A 26,463-nucleotide genomic window follows, 5' to 3' on the forward strand; every position below is an offset into this window, starting at 1 on the left:
CAAGGAAGTAGACCTATAGTTTTCTAATGTTTGTTAGCTTTTTGAATGGCCTTAAAAGGGCAAAAATGTAGCGCAATGTTCGTCAGCGCAACTTTATATTAAAAGGCATCTGGCAGGAGTAAATTCAGCCGCAATCACAAATATATTCTGATAAATATATATTTTAAACAAGTGCATTTTCACAAATGTAATATATAATCGCCAAGCCCATTCAAAATAATTAGGGGACTGACTCCGGAAGAATGATGAGGTGGCTAATCGCCAAGCCCATTCAAAATAATTAGGGGACTGACTCCGGAAGAATGATGAAGTGGCTAGTCACTTTCATGGCGTATTGGCGTACATATACACACAAACACACTGGACCAACATTGTCCTTCTCGCGAGATAAATATAAATGCTAAGGTTTTTCATGCCAGATTGACATCATTTACGTTGTCATACCAGCCAGATTAATAAGAATAAATTATATGTTCCTTGGAGAACACAGAGTGATCAAGCTATTGAGTAACAGAAGATCAGAGACCATTGACAGCCATTTTACCAGTAGGTATGATAACTTGTCATCTTTCATGTTCAACAACACACCAATCACATGTGACAACAGGAAACACAGCAGGTCAAAAGCAAGCTTACTGTGAGGCCAGGAAGGTCTTCCACATCACTAGAAACAGAAAGACAGCATTCCTGGGTGGGATCAAATCACCAACTTTTAAATTAACAGTCTAACGCGCCAACCAATTGCACCACAGAGACTTGTGGTTATACTGACCCTCAGCAGGCCAAAGTCTCATTGAAGCTCAAACCAAGTCAGGAAGGGTCAGTTCACATCTCCACAATCTGAAAAATGTCATCCCTGGGTGGTGATGATGCACCAACCTTTAGATTGACAGTCAAACACGCTAACTGATTGCACTAGAGAGGCTTGTGTTGGCATTGACCGGGGCAAAATAACAGGAATCTCATTACAGGTCCAGGATGTCACATCCACATCATGGAGCACAACAAACTGACAACTGTCGTCCCTGGGTGGGCTCAAACCACCAACCTTTAGATTAACAGTCTAACACGCAAACCAATTGCGCCACAGAGACTTGTGGTGCATATGACACTGACGCTTGATCGATGGCCATTTGTGCTCTCATCCAACTGAACATGGAGTTTACGAAACAACAACACTTTGTTCCAATGGTTGTGTTAACGTGCATCAAAAGTGCAGCAAAATTTTCAAGGAAGTATTTTAGTGTTCAAAAACTGGAGAGTTGAGACCAAATCACGGACGTTGGACAGAGTGGATTTCAGTTGTAACAAAAGACAGTTTTAATGAGTCAGAGATATCTTGTCCCGCAGTTTTACGTGCACGGACCTAGTTCACATAACTCGGCAAGGAGCCAGGTGAAAAAGAGGCCTATACACCGGTTACATTCATTTTTATACATAGAATAAAGTAGGTGGAGTCTTGTCGTTTCGGTCTTCTTGACTGGTCGGAGGGTTGGAGGCGGGCCTTGCTCTAGCCAGAGCAGAAGCCCCATTGGTGCACAGCAGAGCCTTATCCTGAGCATCCGACCAATAGAGGGGGTCAGTCTTGTGGCTGGGTGTATGTGTTCTTACGACGGACTGTCTTTGTTTATATGAGCTATGTGTATGAATACTTATATAACAAATCCCTCTCTTCACGTCTATTAGACGTGAAAACTATAGCAGAAAGGTGGCGGTTGCAATCGTGGGTATACATAAGGTGGTGCTCCTAACCTTGTCTGGTTTGCATGGTGGGTCTGTAGGTGTAGTGCTACGTTTGGGACGGGAGTGATTGGAGGGAGTGATATCAGGAAAGGAGTTAGGGACATGTGTAGGGGTTGGTGTATGTGATGTGGCAGGGTGAAATAGTTGTTCAATTAACCATGTGAAAGTCCTAGGGTTACTCCAAATATCAGTAGGAATATCACAAATAAGGGACCAGATATCCCCAGCCTCACCCAGAGAGGGAGAAATTTCCCTCTAACTGGGCGAGGTTCCCTTCTCAGGGGAGGCGGAGTTTGATGCCGCATCACCTGAGGAAGGAGTGTCTTCATTTGGAATCGAATTTAGGCCGCTCAAATCAGCTCTGACTTCAGTCAGTGTTCTAGAAGGAATTGGGGCTGGGGTGCAATGTGTAAGGCGGTGCCAAGGTGTGCCTGATTTACCTTTGACCTGGACTGAGTGTGAAGTAACCTCCTTCACTTCGTACGGTCCAGTCCACCTGGGTTCCAGCCACTTTCTCTTGTGGACTGTAACCCTCACCCCGTCACCAACCTTTACCTTCAGTAGTGGCGTGTCCCCCGGCAGCTCCCCCTCCTGGACCTTGTGAACCTGGGTAGAGAGTGCTGCAGAGAGAACCGTCAGTTTTTTCACATAATTAGACATTACAATTTGTTGTACATCAAGGGCGGGCATATGACCTCACTCCCTTGGTGGACCATGCATGACTCTACCAGTCATTATCCCATGAGGCACATACTTTAGCTATCTTAGCTTTTGCTTTTGGTTTGACGTTCCACCAGATTTTGGGATTGGGGCCTGTACACAGATCCAAATCTGTGGGTTATGCCAAATCTTTCTTCCACCTGTCTCAGGTGTTTGTTAAATGTAAGCCATTTGTCAAATTTGATTTGTCTTGGGATGCCATACCTGGGTATTAGTTTGGTTTGTAGCCACTCAAAGACTGACCTAGCATCCTCCCCTTTTGTTATTATTGCCTCTACCCATTTGGAGAACCTATCTACTATGACTAGGAGATAGAGTTTGCCTTTAGATACATTTTCGGGGCCCATGTCGGTGTAGTCTATACTAATATCCTGAAAACATGCATTAGGTATTACGTATGAGCCCATTGGTGTTTGATATGGTTTCTTTGGGTTGTGTCTGTCACAACCATTGCATTCGTCACAAAATAAATCATCGTCATAAAATAAGTCAGTCATATTTTTTATGTGAGGGTGCCACCAGATGTGCGAGGCCTTTTTGGAGGGTCTTTAGTTTGCCTTCGTGTGTGGGGCCATGTGTTTCTCATAAAAGTTCTGGGTCCATCAGTGTGGCCTGCTTCATGGGCATGGGCTGAGTCTGTATAGATATTCAGTCTTTCCTTTTCCTCTGATGAGGACCTGCGTCAATCCGATGATTTCAGCTAATTTGGCCGATGCTGATTGAAGGGTGACATCACGAGGTGAGCTGTTTTTTCAATAGCTTTTGCTACTGCAGCAACGTATCTGGAGCATGTTGACTGTCCTACCTCAATGTGGTCAAGTTTGAAGAGTAGTACATCAAAACCCTTCTCTCCCCCTCTTGTTTCTGGAATAGGACGGATGAGGTAAATCCTTCCCTTTCAGAAACATCCAAATGGAACTTGTTCTTGTAGTCAGGTGCAGTCAGAGCTGCTGCCGCTGATAGATCTGTTTTCAGGAGTGCTATGGCTGTTGATGCTTCAGCCGTCCAGGCCAGGGGTGCATGGAGGTTCCTTGATCGTAGGATGACCGGTGCTGCCACCCCCTCTGGGCCACACCCAATGGTACAACACCTGATAGGTGGGGTCAGGTGCATCATGTCTTCGTCCCAGTCTGCAGTGTAGAGGCTGTCATCAGTTTCTGTTGCATTGAGTGTGCAATGGATCTCAGCTTGGGGAGTCTTATATGGGTGCAGAGTGTAGATTTGAGCTTTCAGTTGGTTGAACTTAAACTGGATGTGAGGGGTGGCAGGCCCTGTGGGTAGGCATTTTAGCCAGTACACTTCTTGGGCTTCAGACAGTGTGGTCATCGGCAGGAGTGGCATCCTCATCATTCTTACTGGGCGATCAGGTGTTGAAGTGGGAGGGTTGGTTGTAATCTTGCTGCTCCTGCTGCATGGGTCTAGGAGAGGGTCCTCTTCCTCTTCCTGGTGCCCCTCCACGTCCTCTTCCTCTTTCTCTCCATTGCTGTTGCTGCGGGGAGAGTGGTTTCGTGCAATATCTGGCATAGTGACCGGGAATTCCGCAGTTATACCACTGGTAGTTTCCCCCTCTGTATGGTCCAGTGTAGGGGCCTCGTTGAGCCCGTTGCCGTTGCAGGATATACCGCTGTGGGGGAGGGTAATGGGGTGGTGGGGCTGCCTGCTGTTGGATCATCTGAGAGACAGTCTGTGCCACGATCTGAGTGTTATCTGGCTGCTCCCCTTGGTCTTGAGTTTCTACTGCAATAATTTGTTTGGGCGTGATGGCTGCAGACATTTTATCTAAGTCGTCTGATAATGTGTATAATGCGTTATTTAGGTATATTCAATCCTTACTATGTGGTGTTTATTTCTATCGTTGTATGCTTAGCCCGTACTGCTGTACTGGCTGTGGCTTATCTCTTCCACCCTCACCCTCGCATACAAAGGGGGTTATCAGTATGTGACGCCCGCCACGTGTGTTTCTCCGGTATTTTATTTGAATTTGTTCAGCGATTCGTTTAGGTATTTTCTAGAAATGATTCGGCGATTTCCTTTTGGAACAATATATCAGTGAATATATGCGGTTCTATAACAATTTTCAGAGTAATTCTAGCTCTTTAGGAAATATAGATAGAATTTCTAGACAACTAAGAGTTGTTCAGTGAATTATTTAAATAATTTCTGTAAACAATTCAGTAAATTCCTTTATGAACTTATATCAGTAAATTCGAGCGATTCTATAGCAATTGTCAGAATAATTCTATATCTTTAGGAAATATGGATAGAATAGAAAAACCCAAAAATCAGTGTGTAGCTTTTAGCGTCTGTCAAACAAAGTCTGTACTAAGCTCGGCGGCTTATTTAAATACTTTCTAGAAACAATTCAGTAAGTTCCTTTATGAACTTATATCAGTAAATTCCAGCGATTCTATAGCAATTGTCAGAATAATTTTTAACTTTAGGCAATATCAACAGGAATGAAAAAAACGAAAATCAGTATTCCAGCCCGGCTGCTGTCAATCAAAGTTGCACGGCCATTCGATACTAAGGTGGCTTTGTCTACCAGCACGTGTGCCTAATAGCCCAGTTACGTATCCCAACCTACTCCGCGACAAACGTTTCTTTCAATTTAATTTCCCCCATCTCCAAATCATGGAATGTCAACTCTGGTTCATATTATGTTTATTGTTTGATGTGCAATAGCCACATCATTCCCGATCTCTGTCTTGTGGAAGGCCAAACTTACATATCCTATATCTATTCGACTACACCTCTAACATAACCAATTAAACAGTTTACAACTTATTCAATAGGATCTTTTACATGCAGATTCAGTCGATCTATTAATTAACTACACCTCTAAACACAACCAATTAAACAGTTTAGAACTTATTCAATAGGAACTTTTACATGCATACTACACTTCTAAACCACAACCAATTAAACAGTAAGCACTTATTTAATAGGATATTTTACATGCATACTACACTTCTAATAATAGGCCAATTGATAAAAAATAAAAATACAAATAAAAAATAAAAACGAGCAAAACAAGATCTCCCCGATCAATGTCTTAGGTTCTTATGTAAAAATTTGGGCACCGATTCATACTCACGCCCAGTACTTTCTGATCAAAATTTGGTTTAGGCTATAATACAATATGCAGATTTCGATATAACGGGCTCTGCTCACCTTTATATAGAGCGCTCCGATCAGATTTCCTGAGGCAAGATGAATGGCTGGGGAAGTCACTCTTCCGTCTGATTTTTTAGCCGTGATCAGTCTCGTCCTCTCACACTAACTTATAATAGATCGAATTCAAGAATAACCAAACTCTGCTACCAAGTTTTGTTAGTGTTCAAAAACTGGAGAGTTGAGACCAAATCACGGACGTTGGACAGAGTGGATTTCAGTTGTAACAAAAGACAGTTTTAATGAGTCAGAGATATCTTGTCCCGCAATTTTACGTGCACGGACCTAGTTCACATAACTCGGCAAGGAGCCAGGTGAAAAAGAGGCCTATACACCGGTTACATTCATTTTTATACATAGAATAAAGTAGGTGGAGTCTTGTCGTTTCGGTCCTCTTGACTGGTCGGAGGGTTGGAGGCGGGCCTTGCTCTAGCCAGAGCAGAAGCCCCATTGGTGCACAGCAGAGCCTTATCCTGAGCATCCGACCAATAGAGGGGGTCAGTCTTGTGGCTGGGTGTATGTGTTCTTACGACGGACTGTCTTTGTTTATATGAGCTATGTGTATGAATACTTATATAACAAGTAGACCTATAGTTTTCTAATGTTTGTTAGCTTTTTGAATGGCCTTAAAAGGGCAAAAATGTAGCGCAATGTTCGTCAGCGCAACATTATATTAAAAGGCAAATCTGGCAGGAGTAAATTCAGCCGCAATCACAAATATATTCTGATAAATATATATTTTAAACAACTGCATTTTCACAAATGTAATATATAATCGCCAAGCCCATTCAAAATAATTAGGGGACTGACTCCGGAAGAATGATGAAGTGGCTAGTCACTTTCATGGCGTATTGGCGTACATATACACACAAACACACTGGACCAACATTGTCCTTCTCGCAAGATAAATATAAATGCTAAGGTTTTTCATGCCAGATTGACATCATTTACGTTGTCATACCAGCCAGATTAATAAGAATAATTTATATGTTCCTTGGAGAACACAGAATGATCAAGCTATTGAGTAACAGAAGATCAGAGACCATTGACAACCATTTTACCAGTAGGTATGATAACTTGTCATCTTTCATGTTCAACAACACACCAATCACATGTGACAACAGGAAACACAGCAGGTCAAAAGCAAGCTTACTGTAAGGCCAGGAAGGTCTTCCACATCACTAGAAACAGAAAGACAGCATTCCTGGGTGGGCTCAAATCACCAACTTTTAAATTAACAGTCTAACGCGCCAACCAATTGCACCACAGAGACTTGTGGTTATACTGACCCTCAGCAGGCCAAAGTCTCATGGAAGCTCAAGCCAAGTCAGGAAGGGTCAGTTCACATCTCCACAATCTGAAAAATGTCATCCCTGGGTGGTGATGATGCACCAACCTTTAGATTGACAGTCAAACACGCTAACTGATTGCACTAGAGAGGCTTGTGTTGGCATTGACCGGGGCAAAATAACAGGAATCTCATTACAGGTCCAGGATGTCACATCCATATCATGGAGCACAACAAACTGACAACTGTCGTCCCTGGGTGGGCTTGAACCACCAACCTTTAGATTAACAGTCTAACGCGCTAACCAATTGCGCCACAGAGACTTGTGGTGTATATGACCCTGACGCTTGATCGATGGCCATTTGTGCTCTCATCCAACTGAACATGGAGTTTACGAAACAACAACACTTTGTTCCAATGGTTGTGTTAACGTGCATCAAAAGTGCAGCAACATTTTCAAGGAAGTAGACCTATAGTTTTCTAATGTTTGTTAGCTTTTTGAATGGCCTTAAAAGGGCAAAAATGTAGCGCAATGTTCGTCAGCGCAACATTATATTAAAAGGCATCTGGCAGGAGTAAATTCAGCCGCAATCACAAATATATTCTGATAAATATATATTTTAAACAACTGCATTTTCACAAATGTAATATATAATCGCCAAGCCCATTCAAAATAATTAGGGGACTGACTCCGGAAGAATGATGAAGTGGCTAGTCACTTTCATGGCGTATTGGCGTACATATACACACAAACACACTGGACCAACATTGTCCTTCTCGCAAGATAAATATAAATGCCAAGGTTTTTCATGCCAGATTGACATCATTTACGTTGTCATACCAGCCAGATTAATAAGAATAAATTATATGTTCCTTGGAGAACACAGAATGATCAAGCTATTGAGTAACAGAAGATCAGAGACCATTGTCAACCATTTTACCAGTAGGTATGATAACTTGTCATCTTTCATGTTCAACAACACACCAATCACATGTGACAACAGGAAACACAGCAGGTCAAAAGCAAGCTTACTGTAAGGCCAGGAAGGTCTTCCACATCACTAGAAACAGAAAGACAGCATTCCTGGGTGGACTCAAATCACCAACTTTTAAATTAACAGTCTAACGCGCCAACCAATTGCACCACAGAGACTTGTGGTTATACTGACCCTCAGCAGGCCAAAGTCTCATGGAAGCTCAAGCCAAGTCAGGAAGGGTCAGTTCACATCTCCACAATCTGAAAAATGTCATCCCTGGGTGGTGATGATGCACCAACCTTTAGATTGACAGTCAAACACGCTAACTGATTGCACTAGAGAGGCTTGTGTTGGCATTGACCGGGGCAAAATAAAAGGAATCTCATTACAGGTCCAGGATGTCACATCCACATCATGGAGCACAACAAACTGACAACTGTCGTCACTGGGTGAGCTCGAACCACCAACCTTTAGATTAACAATCTAATGCACTAACCAATTGCGCCACAGAGACTTGTGGTGTATATGACCCTGACGCTTGATCGATGGCCATTTGTGCTCTCATCCAACTGAACATGGAGTTTACGAAACAACAACACTTTGTTCCAATGGTTGTGTTAACGTGCATCAAAAGTGCAGCAACATTTTCAAGGAAGTAGACCTATAGTTTTCTAATGTTTGTTAGCTTTTTGAATGGCCTTAAAAGGGCAAAAATGTAGCGCAATGTTCGTCAGCGCAACATTATATTAAAAGGCATCTGGCAGGAGTAAATTCAGCCGCAATCACAAATATATTCTGATAAATATATATTTTAAACAACTGCATTTTCACAAATGTAATATATAATCGCCAAACCCATTCAAAATAATTAGGGGACTGACTCCGGAAGAATGATGAAGTGGCTAGTCACTTTCATGGCGTATTGGCGTACATATACACACAAACACACTGGACCAACATTGTCCTTCTCGTGAGATAAATATAAATGCTAAGGTTTTTCATGCCAGATTGACATCATTTACGTTGTCATACCAGCCAGATTAATAAGAATAAATGATATGTTCCTTGGAGAACACAGAATGATCAAGCTATTGAGTAACAGAAGATCAGAGACCATTGACAACCATTTTACCAGTAGGTATGATAACTTGTCATCTTTCATGTTCAACAACACACCAATCACATGTGACAACAGGAAACACAGCAGGTCAAAAGCAAGCTTACTGTAAGGCCAGGAAGGTCTTCCACATCACTAGAAACAGAAAGATAGCATTCCTGGGTGGGCTAAAAACACCAACTTTTAAATTAACAGTCTAACGCGCCAACCAATTGCACCACAGAGACTTGTGGTTATACTGACCCTCAGCAGGCCAAAGTCTCATGGAAGCTCAAGACAAGTCAGGAAGGGTCAGTTCACATCTCCACAATCTGAAAAATGTCATCCCTGGGTGGTGATGATGCACCAACCTTTAGATTGACAGTCAAACACGCTAACTGATTGCACTAGAGAGGCTTGTGCATTGACCGGGGCAAAATAACAGGAATCTCATTACAGGATGTCACATCCACATCATGGAGCACAACAAACTGACGTCCCTGAGTGGGCTCGAACCACCAACCTTTAGATTAACAGTCTAACGCACTAACCAATTGCGCCACAGAGACTCGTGGTCGTATATGACCCTGACGCTTGATCGATGGCCATTTGTGCTCTCATCCAACTGAACATGGAGTTTACGAAACAACAACACTTTATTCCAATGGTTGTGTTAACGTGCATCAAAAGTGCAGCAACATTTTCAAGGAAGTAGACCTATAGTTTTCTAATGTTTGTTAGCTTTTTGAATGGCCTTAAAAGGGCAAAAATGTAGCGCAATGTTCGTCAGCGCAACATTATATTAAAAGGCATCTGCCAGGAGTAAATTCAGCCGCAATCACAAATATATTCTGATAAATATATATTTTAAACAACTGCATTTTCACAAATGTAATATATAATCGCCAAGCCCATTCAAAATAATTAGGGGACTGACTCCGGAAGAATGATGAAGTGGCTAGTCACTTTCATGGCGTATTGGCGTACATATACACACAAACACACTGGACCAACATTGTCCTTCTCGCAAGATAAATATAAATGCTAAGGTTTTTCATGCCAGATTGACATGATTTACGTTGTCATACCAGCCAGATTAATAAGAATAAATTATATGTTCCTTGGAGAACACAGAATGATCAAGCTATTGAGTAACAGAAGATCAGAGACCATTGACAACCATTTTACCAGTAGGTATGATAACTTGTCATCTTTCATGTTCAACAACACACCAATCACATGTGACAACAGGAAACACAGCAGGTCAAAAGCAAGCTTACTGTAAGGCCAGGAAGGTCTTCCACATCACTAGAAACAGAAAGATAGCATTCCTGGGTGGGCTAAAAACACCAACTTTTAAATTAACAGTCTAACGCGCCAACCAATTGCACCACAGAGACTTGTGGTTATACTGACCCTCAGCAGGCCAAAGTCTCATGGAAGCTCAAGACAAGTCAGGAAGGGTCAGTTCACATCTCCACAATCTGAAAAATGTCATCCCTGGGTGGTGATGATGCACCAACCTTTAGATTGACAGTCAAACACGCTAACTGATTGCACTAGAGAGGCTTGTGCATTGACCGGGGCAAAATAACAGGAATCTCATTACAGGATGTCACATCCACATCATGGAGCACAACAAACTGACGTCCCTGAGTGGGCTCGAACCACCAACCTTTAGATTAACAGTCTAACGCACTAACCAATTGCGCCACAGAGACTCGTGGTCGTATATGACCCTGACGCTTGATCGATGGCCATTTGTGCTCTCATCCAACTGAACACGGAGTTTACGAAACAACAACACTTTATTCCAATGGTTGTGTTAACGTGCATCAAAAGTGCAGCAACATTTTCAAGGAAGTAGACCTATAGTTTTCTAATGTTTGTTAGCTTTTTGAATGGCCTTAAAAGGGCAAAAATGTAGCGCAATGTTCGTCAGCGCAACATTATATTAAAAGGCATCTGCCAGGAGTAAATTCAGCCGCAATCACAAATATATTCTGATAAATATATATTTTAAACAACTGCATTTTCACAAATGTAATATATAATCGCCAAGCCCATTCAAAATAATTAGGGGACTGACTCCGGAAGAATGATGAAGTGGCTAGTCACTTTCATGGCGTATTGGCGTACATATACACACAAACACACTGGACCAACATTGTCCTTCTCGCAAGATAAATATAAATGCTAAGGTTTTTCATGCCAGATTGACATGATTTACGTTGTCATACCAGCCAGATTAATAAGAATAAATTATATGTTCCTTGGAGAACACAGAATGATCAAGCTATTGAGTAACAGAAGATCAGAGACCATTGACAACCATTTTACCAGTAGGTATGATAACTTGTCATCTTTCATGTTCAACAACACACCAATCACATGTGACAACAGGAAACACAGCAGGTCAAAAGCAAGCTCACTGTAAGGCCAGGAAGGTCTTCCACAACACTAGAAACAGAAAGACAGCATTCCTGGATGGGCTCAAATCACCAACTTTTAAATTAACAGTCTAACGCGCCAACCAATTGCACCACAGAGACTTGTGGTTATACTGACCCTCAGCAGGCCAAAGTCTCATGGAAGCTCACGCCAAGTCAGGAAGGGTCAGTTCACATCTCCACAATCTGAAAAATGTCATCCCTGGGTGGTGTCAAAGCACCAACCTTTAGATTGACAGTCAAACACGCTGACTGATTGCACTAGAGAGGCTTGTGTTGGCATTGACCGGGGCAAAATAAAAGGAATCTCATTACAGGTCCAGGATGTCACATCCACATCATGGAGCACAACAAACTGACAACTGTCGTCACTGGGTGAGCTCGAACCACCAACCTTTAGATTAACAATCTAATGCGCTAACCAATTGCGCCACAGAGACTTGTGGTGTATATGACCCTGACGCTTGATCGATGGCCATTTGTGCTCTCATCCAACTGAACATGGAGTTTACGAAACAACAACACTTTGTTCCAATGGTTGTGTTAACGTGCATCAAAAGTGCAGCAACATTTTCAAGGAAGTAGACCTATAGTTTTCTAATGTTTGTTAGCTTTTTGAATGGCCTTAAAAGGGCAAAAATGTAGCGCAATGTTCGTCAGCGCAACATTATATTAAAAGGCATCTGGCAGGAGTAAATTCAGCCGCAATCACAAATATATTCTGATAAATATATATTTTAAACAACTGCATTTTCACAAATGTAATATATAATCGCCAAACCCATTCAAAATAATTAGGGGACTGACTCCGGAAGAATGATGAAGTGGCTAGTCACTTTCATGGCGTATTGGCGTACATATACACACAAACACACTGGACCAACATTGTCCTTCTCGTGAGATAAATATAAATGCTAAGGTTTTTCATGCCAGATTGACATCATTTACGTTGTCATACCAGCCAGATTAATAAGAATAAATTATATGTTCCTTGGAGAACACAGAATGATCAAGCTATTGAGTAACAGAAGATCAGAGACCATTGACAACCATTTTACCAGTAGGTATGATCACTTGTCATCTTTCATGTTCAACAACACACCAATCACATGTGACAACAGGAAACACAGCAGGTCAAAAGCAAGCTTACTGTAAGGCCAGGAAGGTCTTCCACATCACTAGAAACAGAAAGATAGCATTCCTGGGTGGGCTAAAAACACCAACTTTTAAATTAACAGTCTAACGCGCCAACCAATTGCACCACAGAGACTTGTGGTTATACTGACCCTCAGCAGGCCAAAGTCTCATGGAAGCTCAAGACAAGTCAGGAAGGGTCAGTTCACATCTCCACAATCTGAAAAATGTCATCCCTGGGTGGTGATGATGCACCAACCTTTAGATTGACAGTCAAACACGCTAACTGATTGCACTAGAGAGGCTTGTGTTGGCATTGACCGGGGCAAAATAACAGGAATCTCATTACAGGTCCAGGATGTCACACCCACATCATGGAGCACAACAAACTGGCAACTGTCGTCACTGGGTGAGCTCGAACCACCAACCTTTAGATTAACAATCTAATGCGCTAACCAATTGCGCCACAGAGACTTGTGGTGTATATGACCCTGACGCTTGATCGATGGCCATTTGTGCTCTCATCCAACTGAAGATGGAGTTTACGAAACAACAACACTTTGTTCCAATGGTTGTGTTAACGTGCATCAAAAGTGCAGCAACATTTTCAAATCCACATCATGGAGCACAACAAACTGACAACAGTCGTCCCTGGGTGGGCTCGAACCACCAACCTTTAGATTAACAGTCTAACACGCTAACCAATTGCACCACAGAGACTTGTGGTGTATATGACCCTGACGCTTGATCGATGGCCATTTGTGCTCTCATCCAACTGAACATGGAGTTTACGAAACAACAACACTTTATTCCAATGGTTGTGTTAACGTGCATCAAAAGTGCAGCAACATTTTCAAGGAAGTAGACCTATAGTTTTCTAATGTTTGTTAGCTTTTTGAATGGCCTTAAAAGGGCAAAAATGTAGCGCAATGTTCGTCAGCGCAACATTATATTAAAAGGCATCTGCCAGGAGTAAATTCAGCCGCAATCACAAATATATTCTGATAAATATATATTTTAAACAACTGCATTTTCACAAATGTAATATATAATCGCCAAGCCCATTCAAAATAATTAGGGGACTGACTCCGGAAGAATGATGAAGTGGCTAGTCACTTTCATGGCGTATTGGCGTACATATACACACAAACACACTGGACCAACATTGTCCTTCTTTCAAGATAAATATAAATGCTAAGGTTTTTCATGCCAGATTGACATGATTTACGTTGTCATACCAGCCAGATTAATAAGAATAAATTATATGTTCCTTGGAGAACACAGAATGATCAAGCTATTGAGTAACAGAAGATCAGAGACCATTGACAACCATTTTACCAGTAGGTATGATAACTTGTCATCTTTCATGTTCAACAACACACCAATCACATGTGACAACAGGAAACACAGCAGGTCAAAAGCAAGCTCACTGTAAGGCCAGGAAGGTCTTCCACAACACTAGAAACAGAAAGACAGCATTCCTGGGTGGGCTCAAATCACCAACTTTTAAATTAACAGTCTAACGCGCCAACCAATTGCACCACAGAGACTTGTGGTTATACTGACCCTCAGCAGGCCAAAGTCTCATGGAAGCTCACGCCAAGTCAGGAAGGGTCAGTTCACATCTCCACAATCTGAAAAATGTCATCCCTGGGTGGTGTCAAAGCACCAACCTTTAGATTGACAGTCAAACACGCTAACTGATTGCACTAGAGAGGCTTTTGTTGGCATTGACCGGGGCAAAATAACAGGAATCTCATTACAGGTCCAGGATGTCACATCCACATCATGGAGCACAACAAAATGACAACTGTCGTCCCTGGGTGGGCTCGAACCACCAACCTTTAGATTAACAGTCTAACGCGCTAACCAATTGTGCCAAAGAGACTTGTGGTGTGTATGACCCTGACGCTTGATCGATGGCCATTTGTGCTCTCATCCAACTGAACATGGAGTTTACGAAACAACAACACTTTGTTCCAATGGTTGTGTTAACGTGCATCAAAAGTGCAGCAACATTTTCAAGGAAGTAGACCTATAGTTTTCTAATGTTTGTTAGCTTTTTGAATGGCCTTAAAAGGGCAAAAATGTAGCGCAATGTTCGTCAGCGCAACATTATATTAAAAGGCAACTGGCAGGAGTAAATTCAGCCGCAATCACAAATATATCTGATAAATATATATTTTAAACAACTGCATTTTCACAAATGTAATATATAATCGCCAAGCCCATTCAAAATAATTAGGGGACTGACTCCGGAAGAATGATGAAGTGGCTAGTCACTTTCATGGCGTATTGGCGTACATATACACACAAACACACTGGACCAACATTGTCCTTCTCGCGAGATAAATATAAATGCTAAGGTTTTTCATGCCAGATTGACATCATTTACGTTGTCATACCAGCCAGATTAATAAGAATAAATTATATGTTCCTTGGAGAACACAGAATGATCAAGCTATTGAGTAACAGAAGATCAGAGACCATTGACAACCATTTTACCAGTAGGTATGATATCTTGTCATCTTTCATGTTCAACAACACACCAATCACATGTGACAACAGGAAACACAGCAGGTCAAAAGCAAGCTTACTGTAAGGCCAGGAAGGTCTTCCACATCACTAGAAACAGAAAGACAGCATTCCTGGGTGGGCTCAAATCACCAACTTTTAAATTAACAGTCTAACGCGCCAACCAATTGCACCACAGAGACTTGTGGTTATACTGACCCTCAGCAGGCCAAAGTCTCATGGAAGCTCAAGCCAAGTCAGGAAGGGTCAGTTCACATCTCCACAATCTGAAAAATGTCATCCCTGGGTGGTGATGATGCACCAACCTTTAGATTGACAGTCAAACACGCTAACTGATTGCACTAGAGATGCTTATGTTGGCGTTGACCATCAGCAGGGCAAAATAACAGGAATATCATTACAGGTCCAGGATGTCACATCCACATCATGGAGCACAACAAACTGCCAACTGTCGTCCCTGGGTGGGCTCGAACCACCAACCTTTAGATTAACAGTCTAACGCGCTAACCAATTGCGCCACAGAGACTTGTGGTGTATATGACCCTGACGCTTGATCGATCGCCATTTGTGCTCTCATCCAACTGAACATTATAGTTATAATGTTGCCCATGCAGTATATGATGCACTTCTGGTGAATAATTACACTGTCAACGGTGGGATTTGTACTTGTGAGCTCAGGAAGGGTTATCAGACCACCCTCACTTCTCTTTCCTGTCATCTCATCCTGTTCTACTGAATGTGTGGGAGGAGTGGATTTTAATGAAGTAAAAAAGGACTCACACACTCAGATATGTAAATATATACATATACTTTGCATTGCAGTGTATTATTGTGTAATTATTCATGTAGGCACACTGTAATAAGTATTAGAGTGTAACAATGAGTAATTACAACACTTGCTTCATTGTACTACATGAATAATTATACAGTAATAAGATCATTGTAATAATGTGTGCAGCCATTGATTGTCAGAAATGTTTTATTTTTTATTTTATTTACCCTTTATAACATGTGTATTTGTGTGTTTCAGTTGTGGGTGTTCCTCTGATCATCAACAAGTGAGTGGGGGACTCCGTGGAGCTGCTGGCAGGCTTAAAGAGGGGACATTTCAAATAATTTATTTATTAATTTTTATTTCACCTTTATTTAACCAGGTAGGCTAGTTGAGAACAAGTTCTCATTTACAACTGCGACCTGGCCAATATAAAGCAAAGCAGTGTGACACGGACAACAAGACAGAGTTACACATGGAATAAACAATAAACAAGCCAATAACACAATAAACAAGTCAATGACACAGTAGAAAAAAAGAAAGTCTATATACAGTGTGTGCAAATGGCATGAGGAGGTAGGCACTAAATAGGCCATAGTAGCGAAGAATTACAATTTAGCAGATTAACACTGGGGTGATAAATGAGCAGATGATGATGTGCAAGTAAAGATACTGATGTGCAAAAGAGCAGAAAAGTACATTAAAACAGTATGGGGATGAGGTAAGTAGATTGGGTGGGCTATTTACAGATGGACTATGTACAGCTACAGCGATCGGTTAGCTGCTCAGATAGCTGATGTTTAAAGTTGGTGAGGGAAATAAGTCTCCAGCTTCAGCAATCTTCGCAATTCATTCCAGTCACTGGCAGCAGAGAACTGGAAGGAAAGGCGGCCAAAGGAGGTGCTGGCTTTGGAGATGATCAGTGAGATATACCTGCTGGAACGTATGCTATGGGTGGGTGTTGTTATTGTGACCAGTTGTTACACACGCCTCTGTGAAGAGGGAACGCAACACCCTGCTACAACTCAACTCCCTGTGAAGTGAAAGAGGTATGGGACTGTAGGTGCGAGTAAGGATGACAAAGGCAGATAGTGTTACCGTTTACAAGGAATTTATTCCGTCACACGGTAATATGGGGAAAAGGGGCTGGACGGAACCAAAGCAAAGAAAGTAAATCTAAAAGCCCCCTCTCCTACCTTACCTGCCTACCCACTACTTACCTAATTTAGCACCACCTGGTGCCCTAACCAAAATACAGGGGGTGGTCCGTCCAGGTCTTACCTAGTGTGCCTAGACAGTGGTATATGTATGCTCGCGGGCCTCTTGCCTAAGCACTCCCTAGGTGCCTTCCCCTTCCCCCTGGGAACAAATGAAACACAATAATACACAATAATACAAACTTCACAACAAAACCTGAGAAAAAAAATAACTCAGGACATTAAAGAAGCTCTGACAAAGCAACAAACACAGAACATACCAAAGCTGCTCCCAACAACAACTAACATAGTACATACCAACTCTGTTAGCAACAACCAACATGATATAACCCTCTTATAGATGACCTGGAGCCAGTGGGTCTGGCGACGAGTATGTAGCGAGGGCCAGACGACTAGAGCATACAAGTCGCAGTGGTGGGTGGTGTAAGGTGATTTGGTAACAAAACGGATTGCACTGTGATAGACTGCATCCAGTTTGCTAAGTAGAGTATTGAAAGCTATTTTGTAGATGACATCGCCGAAGTCGAGGATCGAAAGGATAGTCAGTTTTACTAGAGTAAGTTTGGCGGCGTGAGGCAGATGTTTAATATGAGTCTGGAAAGAGAGTTTACGGTCTAGCCAGACACCTAGGTATTTATAGTTGTCCACATATTCTAGGTCAGAACCGTCCAGGATGGTGATGCTAGTCGGGCGGGCGGGTGCGGGCAGTGTACGGTTGAAAAGCATGCATTTGGTTTTACTAGCGTTTAAGAGCAGTTGGAAGCCACGGAAAGAGTGTTGTATGGCATTGAAATTCGTTTGGAGGTTAGTTAGCACAGTGTCCAAGGAAGGGCAGTGCCCATTGGTCCATTGGAGTTGAAGTATATGGGAAAGGAGAATTCAACTCAGAAGTTGTATATTCACCTGGATCCCAGTTTGAGGGGAGACTAAAGATGAACACCAAAAACTTCAGTTTAACAGTCAGAGACTGCAAGACTCAGAGGATTTTCTAGTTACAGGTGAAGGGGACAAAGGTCAGATTGGCAGTAAGACCATCACTCTGAAGGTCCACGGTAGGCTGTTAATAACATATTTGCATCCTATTTTGATATAATTCTTATTTATATCCATAACCATGGCTGATGATCTTTAAATTATAACACAGGTTTTGTGGTTTCATACTGACATTACTCACCAAGCGTTATTACATTTCCATCACATTTTCATATCGTCTTTCTCCTGGTGGTATGGCTACGGTAGGGTTCATTTAGAAGACTGATTGAGTCTCTATCTCTCCCCTGGTTGGTCAGAGCCTATAACTACGGTGGCGATCCAGACAGACATCAAGCTTTTGGCCAACCACTCCTGTACGGTACGGCTGGTGTGCAACATGTCCTGCTACCCCAACCTTACCTACACCTGGGAAAGAGACAATGAGATGTACGGGGATGGCCAGCAGATACACTTCTCTCTCTCACCAGCAGAGAGAGACATCAGTGTAAAATGTAACGCCTCCAACCTAGTCATTTGGAAAACTGCCTTTGAGACAGGAAAGTGTAGTAATGACACACCACCCCAGGTACCTAGATATCATAATAATCCCTTCTATACACTTTTCAGTGTGCTTATACGCTGATGTTGTCAAATATAATATGTAGTGCATGTGATTACGTTGGATGTATATGATATAGAGCAATATAGTCTTTATCATGTTGAATAGTCTATTCATGTGTGTTGTACAATATTTGACAGGACTGGTGTGGTATACCATCTACATCGGAATATCAGTAGGAGGCACTGTAGTGCTGATCCTCACTGTAGAAGGGGCAGTGTGCTACTGCAGGAGCCGAAGTAACACAGGTATGTACAGTTTAGGGGCCTCCATTATGCTTAAAGTAACAATTTGGGTGGTTCTAGAAGTATTCTAGAAGTATTCTTCAGCCGATATGATTTTGGGGGGGATTTGCTAGAAGTGAGAAAAAGATTGAGACTCCTAATTAATTCCTGGGTACGTTTGTTGATGTCCTGAATGAAATGTTGTTCTCATAAAACACAACAGATCTTACAGACAACACAATATATGCTGATGTTATCATCAACACAAGAAGTAGAGATGTAAGTTTGAATTGTCATTATTATGTATCTGAATGTGTTAAAGCTGTATGTACTGTATTGTAATGGGCTGTATATTGATTCCAGACGAGATCAAACAGTCATGTAAACCCAATACCCATCTATGAAACTGTCAATGATCTGGTTATCCCAAGATTGAACAAGGTAAGATATAAATGGTCATAATGGTAAAATGTCTGTGGTTGAATGGAAGACTATGTAGTCTACTTTGAGAATAGTCACTACCTTTCTTGATGCTGAAACAGTTTCTTCTTGATTATCTGTCACATGTAGCTGCAGACTCTGTGTATGACACGATTACATTTGGACGCCCAAAAAACTCACCCTGGGGCGACTATTAGAGATGTTTGGAACTCACACATGAAAAGGTTAAACATCTCTAATAGTCTCCCCAGCGTGAGTTTTTTTATGCACGTGCTGTTAGAACGTTCTCTCCATTCCAGAATGTGATTGTTACGCAACTGCCCTCAAACCAAGGCATGCAGCCTGTTTTAATTTATAGGCTGTTTTCAGCTTGTCAATTTCAAATGATTTTCTAAGACGTGTTTTATTTTCTAAGAACAGTTTCGTATTCGAGGGGTGTTACGCCTCCTCGTTCATTCACATAAAAGTAGTCATTTTTACTTTTGAGGACCTAGTTGTTTTTGGACATTTCTGACCCGGACAAAATTCCCAAAGCACTTCCCAATTGTGTGTGCAGTTCAAGTCTGCAGACATTTGCGCATCTCCCGTCCTGCACACACATATTTCACATTTCCTGTCTGTTACCTGCATCGCAGTCATTGTTGTTTTCGTTACCAATAATAACTTAGGAAATGTGTGCGTTTCTATCAAAGTAAGTGAACTATGTGGCCATTGAGGGCAGTGTCGATCAGATGGAGAAATATCTTCTTGGTCGTTTTTCGAGTACATTCCACAAAGCTGTTAATCATGTCCGCCTTATCCACTGCCCCCTTTTTGAGGTGATAGTCAAGCACACAGTCTGGATTGATTATTATCTCTCCCGTCAGGTGGTCAACCTTCCCTGTGGCCGACATGGTTGCTGTATGGACAGTGGAGAGGATATGGACGTCTCGTTTGTCATGCCACTTTACTGCTAGCTGTTGACCGTTCTCTTTGAACTCCACCTCTCCTCTCTGCATCTTCCTGCATCCAAATGTTTCCTTCATCCCCTTCTTGTTTGACCTGACTGTGCCACAGGCCCCTGTGCTGTTGGAGAGCAGATGCTGGAAGAGTGTGGGACTCCTGTTACAATTATCCACATACATAGTGTGTCCCTTGCTGAGATGAGGAGCCAGCATGGTCATCACCATGGACCCAGACACCCCAAGCCCCTCATACTCATCAATGCTATTGTGTTAGCGTGCTAAACGCTAATTCTCCTCAGCCTTTTCACTCCTGTTTTAGGATCCCCTTTAATCACTGTGTTGCTAATTAAGCAGGGCCTTTCAGTATGCTATTGCAGTATGCTAATATACTAACACAGCCAGGTTATGCAGGGTAGCTCCAAATGCTATTGTCAGGCTGGTAAGAACATTTCTTATTTCGTATAACGGGTCATTTAGGATGGCAGTAGCATTGTAGACGAAATGCAGGCATCGCAGCAGAACTAGGAAGCGGTCTTGGGAAAAGAGGGTGGCAAAGAAGGGAGTTTCAAACAGGATCTGTGCTCCAGTATTCTCTTAGGGAGTTCTTCTTTACTATCCCCATGAGAAGGACTGTCACCAGTAGGGTATACATTTCACTAATTGTGGTTGTCCCCCCCCACTCCTGGCTCTCTCTTCTCCTGTAGCTCCAAGGCATAGCGATTGGTCTCTACTATGTATACCCACCAGCTCCTCTGTCAGAAACAACTTGAAGAACTCTGCCTCAGATGGAAATGGCAAGGGGTATTGCACTCCAGACTGGGACTCATCAAAGCAAACAGCAGGGCCAGGAGGGGTGAAATGGCTGGCAGCCTTCCAGCTACCACAGAACTCCTGTACTTTTTTCCACTGTCGGTCTGCCTCCACCACCACCAGCATATTCAAAGGGACTTGGGACTTTGTCAGTGGACAAGAAGTCCTCAGATTCAGGGTTCTCAATGGCTGGGGGGCAGCGCCTCACTGTCACTGTCAGAATCTGATTGCTGACTTTCATACTCAGACTCAATGTCAGAACAAAAAATCTCCAGAATCTCCAGAATTTCCGCATTTGTGAGTTGTTTCCTTTTGAAAGACATTGCTAATGTTACAGCTTAGCTCACTAGCTACATACATACCCCGATCAGAGACTATGTCCTCAGGCACCCCGTAGTGCCGGAAGACGTGAGTGAACAGGGCCTCCGCAGTCTGTAGGGCCGTAGGGAGACCGGGCAGAGGGAGGAGACGGCAGGACTTAGAAAACCGATCCACAACGACCAAGATCGTGGTGTTGCCCTGTGAGGGAGGAAGATCCGTGAGGATGTCCACCGAAAGGTGCGACCACGGCCTTTGTGGAACGGGGACGGGTTCTAATTTCCCTCTGGGCAGGTGCCTGGGAGCATTGCACTGGGCACACACCGAGCAGGAAGAAAATGGAAAATGAAAAGTCGATCGGCGATAGCTAGAAGGCTGGTGACGTTGACCGCCGAACGCCGCCCGAACAAGGAGAGGGACCGACCTCGGCGGAAGTCGTGACACCTGTGTACATAAGTGGACATTATAAAAGGTCATATTTATTCATGATAAAACAATAGGCAGTTTGGATTGCATATTTATGTTTTTTTTCTAAAAACAAACAGAATAGCCTGCAAATTTGTTGTGTTTTTTCAACATGGCCCCTGATTGAGTTTGATACCCCTGATGTAAAGCAACACTTTCTAACAAAATCTCTATGCACCATACTGCTGTCAGTCTTCTGTAAACCACATTCAAAGTTGACTTATACTTTTTGAACCCATAGAGAAGTGGTCCATGTCTGTACAAATATGATGACATAGAGAGAGCAAGGAAATAAGAGGGACCAAGTTGACTGAGGGGTTATGTTGTTGCAATGTGACCAGTGACCATATTAGTCTCTATATTGTGATCCACAAGAATGTGGAGTAGTTACAGGCCTGTCCTGACGGGGGTGACAGCAAATCCAAGATGTTTACCTTAGTAATCCCAATAATAGTTAAGTGTGTAACTGATTTCCCCTGTAACCTTTCTCTCCCCATGTTGGTTTCTTCACACATGTTGTACATGTGTCCCACACTCTACGCTCTACAACAAGCCACTTAGACATATTTAGAGGTAAATAGTTGATAAAAATGGATTCATGATTTCCACGTGTTTGAAGACTAATTACCAGATTTAATAAGCCTTTGAGGGGAAAAGGAATAAGATATTCATAGAAATGAAGACAGTGTAGTGGTCTGGGTGTAGCTGGTGAAGAGGAGTCAGGCACAGAACAGCAGAGATGAGTAACACAATTCACTTTACTCAAATATTCCAATAACATGTCGTAATACTGAGCCCACGATAATGGACCGAACATACATAAAACAATCGAGCATAAAAACCATGGGGAAAACAGAGGGTTAAATAATGAACATGTAATTGGGGAATTGAAACCAGGTGTGTAAAACAAAGACAAAACAAATGGAAAATGAAAACTGGATCAGTGATGGCTAGAAGGCCGGTGACGTTGACTGCCGAACGCCGCCCGAACAAGGAGAGAGACCGACTTCAGCGGAAGTCGTGACATTACCCCCCCTAACGCGCGGCTCCAGCAGTGTGTCGACACCGACCTCGGGGAAAACCCGGAGGACGAGGCGCAGGGCGATCCAGATGGAGACAGTGGAACTCCCGCAGCAACCAAGGGTCCAAAACGTCCTCCACCGACACCCAGCATCTCTCCTCCAGACCATACCCCTCCCACTCCACGAGGTACTAAAGGCCCCTCGCCCGAAGCCTCGAGTCCAGTATGGCTCGAACAGCATACGCCGGTGTCCCCTCGATGTCCTGAGGGGGCGGAGGAACCTACCGCACCTGAGAATCCTGGAGTGGACCAGACGCCACCGGCCTGAGGAGAGACACAAGGAACGAGGGATTAATACGGTAATCGGGGGGAAGCTGTAACCTGTAGCAAACCTAGTTCAGTCTCCTCAGGACTTCGAACAAACCCAACAAACTGCGGGCCCAGCGTCCGGGAGGGCAGGCGGAGGGGCAGGTTTGGGGTTGAGAGCCAGACCCGGTCCCCAGGTGCAAACACCGGGGCCTCACTGGTTGGCGCTCGCCTTCTGACGCCTCACGGGCCGCTGAAGGTGCACGAGCGGCGTCCCAGGTCTCCTCCACTTAAACCATTCGTCCACTGCAGGAGCCTCTATCTGGATCTGATGCCAAGGTGTCAGAACCGGCTGACCCCAGTACTCACTGGAAGGGGGAGAAGTTAGTGGAGGAGTGGCGGAACGAGTTTTGGGCCATCTCTGCCCAGGGGATGAACGCCGCCCACTCCCAAGGCCGGTCCTAGAAAAAAGACTGCAGAAACCTACCAACATCCTGGTTTACTCTCTCCACCTGCCCGTTACTCTTGGGATGAACACCCGAGGTAAGGATGCCCTCCAGACCCTTGACGTGAACTGGAGACCCCCATCAGACACTATATCCTCAGGCACCCCGTAGTGCCGGAAGACGTGTGTAAACAGGGCCTCCACAGTCTGTAGGGACGTAGGGAGATCGGGCAAAGGGAGGAGACGGCAGGACTTACATAACCGATCCACAAAGACCAGGATCGTGGTGTTGCCCAGTGAGGGAGGAAGATCCGTGAGGAAGTCCACTGATAGGTGCGACCGCGGCCGTTGTGGAACGGGTAAGGGTTGTAACTTCCCTCTAAGCATATGCCTAGGGGCCTTGCACTGGGCACACACCGAGCAGGAGGAAACATAAACCCTCATGTCCTTGGCCAAGGTGGACCACCAGTGCTTCCGACCGATGCCAGGATGACAAGAGGAGGGTGGCTTGTGGGCCCAATAGATCAAACGGTTGCGGACAGCAGACGGAACGTACAGATGCCCAGCTGCACACTGGAGGGGGAGTGGGCTCTGTACGTAACTCCCGCTCGATGTCCGCGTCCAGCTCCCACACCACCGGTGCCACCAGGCAAGAGGCATGAAGTATGGGGGTGGGATCTATGGACCACTCCTCTGTGTCATACATCCGGTACAGTGTGTCTGCCTTAGCGTTCTGGGAACCTGGTCTGTAGGACAGGGTGAAAACAAAACAGGTAAAGAACATTGCCCACCTTTCCTGGTGAGGGTTCAGTCTCCTCGCCACCCGGATGTACTCCAGATTGCGGTGGTCAGTCCAGATGAGAAAAGGGTGTTTAGCCCCCTCATGTATCCACACCTGCAGAGCCTTGACAACAGCCAACAGCTCCCGATCCCCCCCATCATAGTTTCGCTCCGCAGGGCTGAGCTTCCTCGAAAAGAAAGCACAAAGACAAGATGGAACGCAACCTTTTACATTGATTTGACCGACTGAATACATTACTTCCAGGTGTGATAATTTGCTTAAGATAGTCATTATGTAACATAAGCTAAACTCAAAGCAAAACATTTCAGCATTTACAATAAACTTAAAAATGGAGATGAATCTTTGGTGCTTTGGTGGCGTACCCGAGCGCTGAGAGAGCACGGCTCCTATCCCAGTCTCGGACGCATCCACCTCCACTATGAACGCCAAAGAGGGATCCGGATTAGCCAGCACAGGATCCGAGGTAAACAGACAGAGCCCTCAGGTGACCAACAGCCCTGTCCGCCTCAGCCAACCACTGCAGTCGCACTGGTCCCCCATTCAGCAATGAGGTAATGCCCCTGCCCCAGGGATTCGGAGACATATGTTTCCATAGCTGCCGTCTCCTCCTGTGACAGGGGATACACGTGACTCCTGGGAAGTGCTGCGTCTACCAGGAGATTTATCGCACAATCCCCCTCTCGATGGGGTGGTAATTGAGTCGCCCTCTTCTTACAGAAGGCGAGAGCCAAGTCGGCATATTCAGAGGGGATGCACAAGGTTGAGACCTCGTCTGGACTTTCCACCGTAGTAGAATTGACGGAAACCCCTAAACACCTCCCCGAGCACTCTCGTGACCACCCCTTGAGAGCCCTCTGTTGCCACGAAATAGTGGGGTCATGACAGGCCAACCAGGGAAGGCCCAGCACCACGGGAAACATAGGAGAATAAATAAGGGAAAAACGAATTCCCTATTTGTGACCCTCATGCATAACCATAACCAGTGGAGCGGTGGCCTCCCTAATTAGCCCTGACCCTAATGGTCGACTATCTAGGGCGGGCATGTCCCGTTATACCGAGCCCACAATAACGGACCGAACATACATAAAACAGAGGGGGAAAACAGAGGGTTAAATAATGAACATGTAATTGGGGGGATTGAAACCAGGTGTGTAAAACAAAGAAAAACAAATGGAAAATGAAAAGAGGATCGGCAATGGCTAGAAGGCCGGTGACGTCGACCGCCGAACGCCACGCGGACAAGGAGAGGGACCGACTTCAGCGGAAGTCGTGACAGGCAGCTTCATGCTTTACTTTTGTTTTTGGTGTTTTATCCCTTATTGACAAAACAGCGCAAAAGCTTAGAAAATGGCACTAAAAGGAAATTGGAGCACATATGGTCTGCAGATAGAATGTGGCCACAATACATTGATGTTGCATCTCTGTGAGAACCTGGGCTTGTATAGCCGATGCCATGCAGACCTGGTTCGTGTGGTGGTGTGCACTTAACCAGGTCATCACTTAGAAACTAAAGATTGATTCTAACTCAGTGGTTGGATGAGTTGAATTATCAAGTTGTGATTATTGTAAATGGTTGAGGGTTCCTTCGCTACAGTTATAGTAAACTGTATTAAGAGATTAATGACGGGTGTTTTAGTGTTTTTGGTCTCTGTACTCTCTCTGTGTGCAGAACATGGGAAGTCAGTGGCCTTTTAAAGCTGCAGTCATCTCTTCAAACAACCACAAAAATGACACCCTTCCACTTGTTGTGGTATATAAGTCTGAGGGATGGGGCTAAGGATATTCATTCATCTACATTATTTACAATAATTGTCATAAAATAATCATACATTTTGCGTTATGATGGGATAAGACTTGAATTTCTATGATTTATTTAAAAGTGAAGAAATCAATGCAGAAATCTCAGATTGCACCTGTAAAATAAAGTACAGGGTGGATGGATTTAGTAATCAGAAACATGAATATGGTATGTTGTTTATTTCAAGCTTGTATT

The 26,463-nt window shown here is 43.7% G+C and overlaps 10 non-coding genes across 10 annotated transcripts; all 10 read right to left on the minus strand.

Annotated features, from left to right (window-relative positions):
• Positions 1 to 1,020: 1,020 nt before the first annotated feature.
• On the minus strand, positions 1,021 to 1,094 carry trnan-guu (transfer RNA asparagine (anticodon GUU)). The gene has a single exon. It is a non-coding gene; the product is annotated as a tRNA-Asn (tRNA).
• A 6,077-nt stretch (positions 1,095 to 7,171) lies between these two features.
• On the minus strand, positions 7,172 to 7,245 carry trnan-guu (transfer RNA asparagine (anticodon GUU)). Its single transcript has one exon. It is a non-coding gene; the product is annotated as a tRNA-Asn (tRNA).
• A 1,094-nt stretch (positions 7,246 to 8,339) lies between these two features.
• Positions 8,340 to 8,413, minus strand: trnan-guu (transfer RNA asparagine (anticodon GUU)). Its single transcript has one exon. It is a non-coding gene; the product is annotated as a tRNA-Asn (tRNA).
• Positions 8,414 to 9,490: 1,077 nt separating this feature from the next.
• trnan-guu (transfer RNA asparagine (anticodon GUU)) lies at positions 9,491 to 9,564 on the minus strand. Its single transcript has one exon. It is a non-coding gene; the product is annotated as a tRNA-Asn (tRNA).
• Positions 9,565 to 10,642: 1,078 nt separating this feature from the next.
• trnan-guu (transfer RNA asparagine (anticodon GUU)) lies at positions 10,643 to 10,716 on the minus strand. The gene has a single exon. It is a non-coding gene; the product is annotated as a tRNA-Asn (tRNA).
• A 1,095-nt stretch (positions 10,717 to 11,811) lies between these two features.
• On the minus strand, positions 11,812 to 11,885 carry trnan-guu (transfer RNA asparagine (anticodon GUU)). Its single transcript has one exon. It is a non-coding gene; the product is annotated as a tRNA-Asn (tRNA).
• Positions 11,886 to 12,979: 1,094 nt separating this feature from the next.
• trnan-guu (transfer RNA asparagine (anticodon GUU)) lies at positions 12,980 to 13,053 on the minus strand. The gene has a single exon. It is a non-coding gene; the product is annotated as a tRNA-Asn (tRNA).
• A 172-nt stretch (positions 13,054 to 13,225) lies between these two features.
• On the minus strand, positions 13,226 to 13,299 carry trnan-guu (transfer RNA asparagine (anticodon GUU)). Its single transcript has one exon. It is a non-coding gene; the product is annotated as a tRNA-Asn (tRNA).
• A 1,094-nt stretch (positions 13,300 to 14,393) lies between these two features.
• Positions 14,394 to 14,467, minus strand: trnan-guu (transfer RNA asparagine (anticodon GUU)). The gene has a single exon. It is a non-coding gene; the product is annotated as a tRNA-Asn (tRNA).
• Positions 14,468 to 15,566: 1,099 nt separating this feature from the next.
• Positions 15,567 to 15,640, minus strand: trnan-guu (transfer RNA asparagine (anticodon GUU)). Its single transcript has one exon. It is a non-coding gene; the product is annotated as a tRNA-Asn (tRNA).
• Positions 15,641 to 26,463: the final 10,823 nt, after the last annotated feature.

Source organism: Oncorhynchus clarkii, chromosome 21, assembly GCF_045791955.1.
Source record: "Oncorhynchus clarkii lewisi isolate Uvic-CL-2024 chromosome 21, UVic_Ocla_1.0, whole genome shotgun sequence".
In the NCBI taxonomy this organism is placed as follows: domain Eukaryota; kingdom Metazoa; phylum Chordata; class Actinopteri; order Salmoniformes; family Salmonidae; genus Oncorhynchus; species Oncorhynchus clarkii.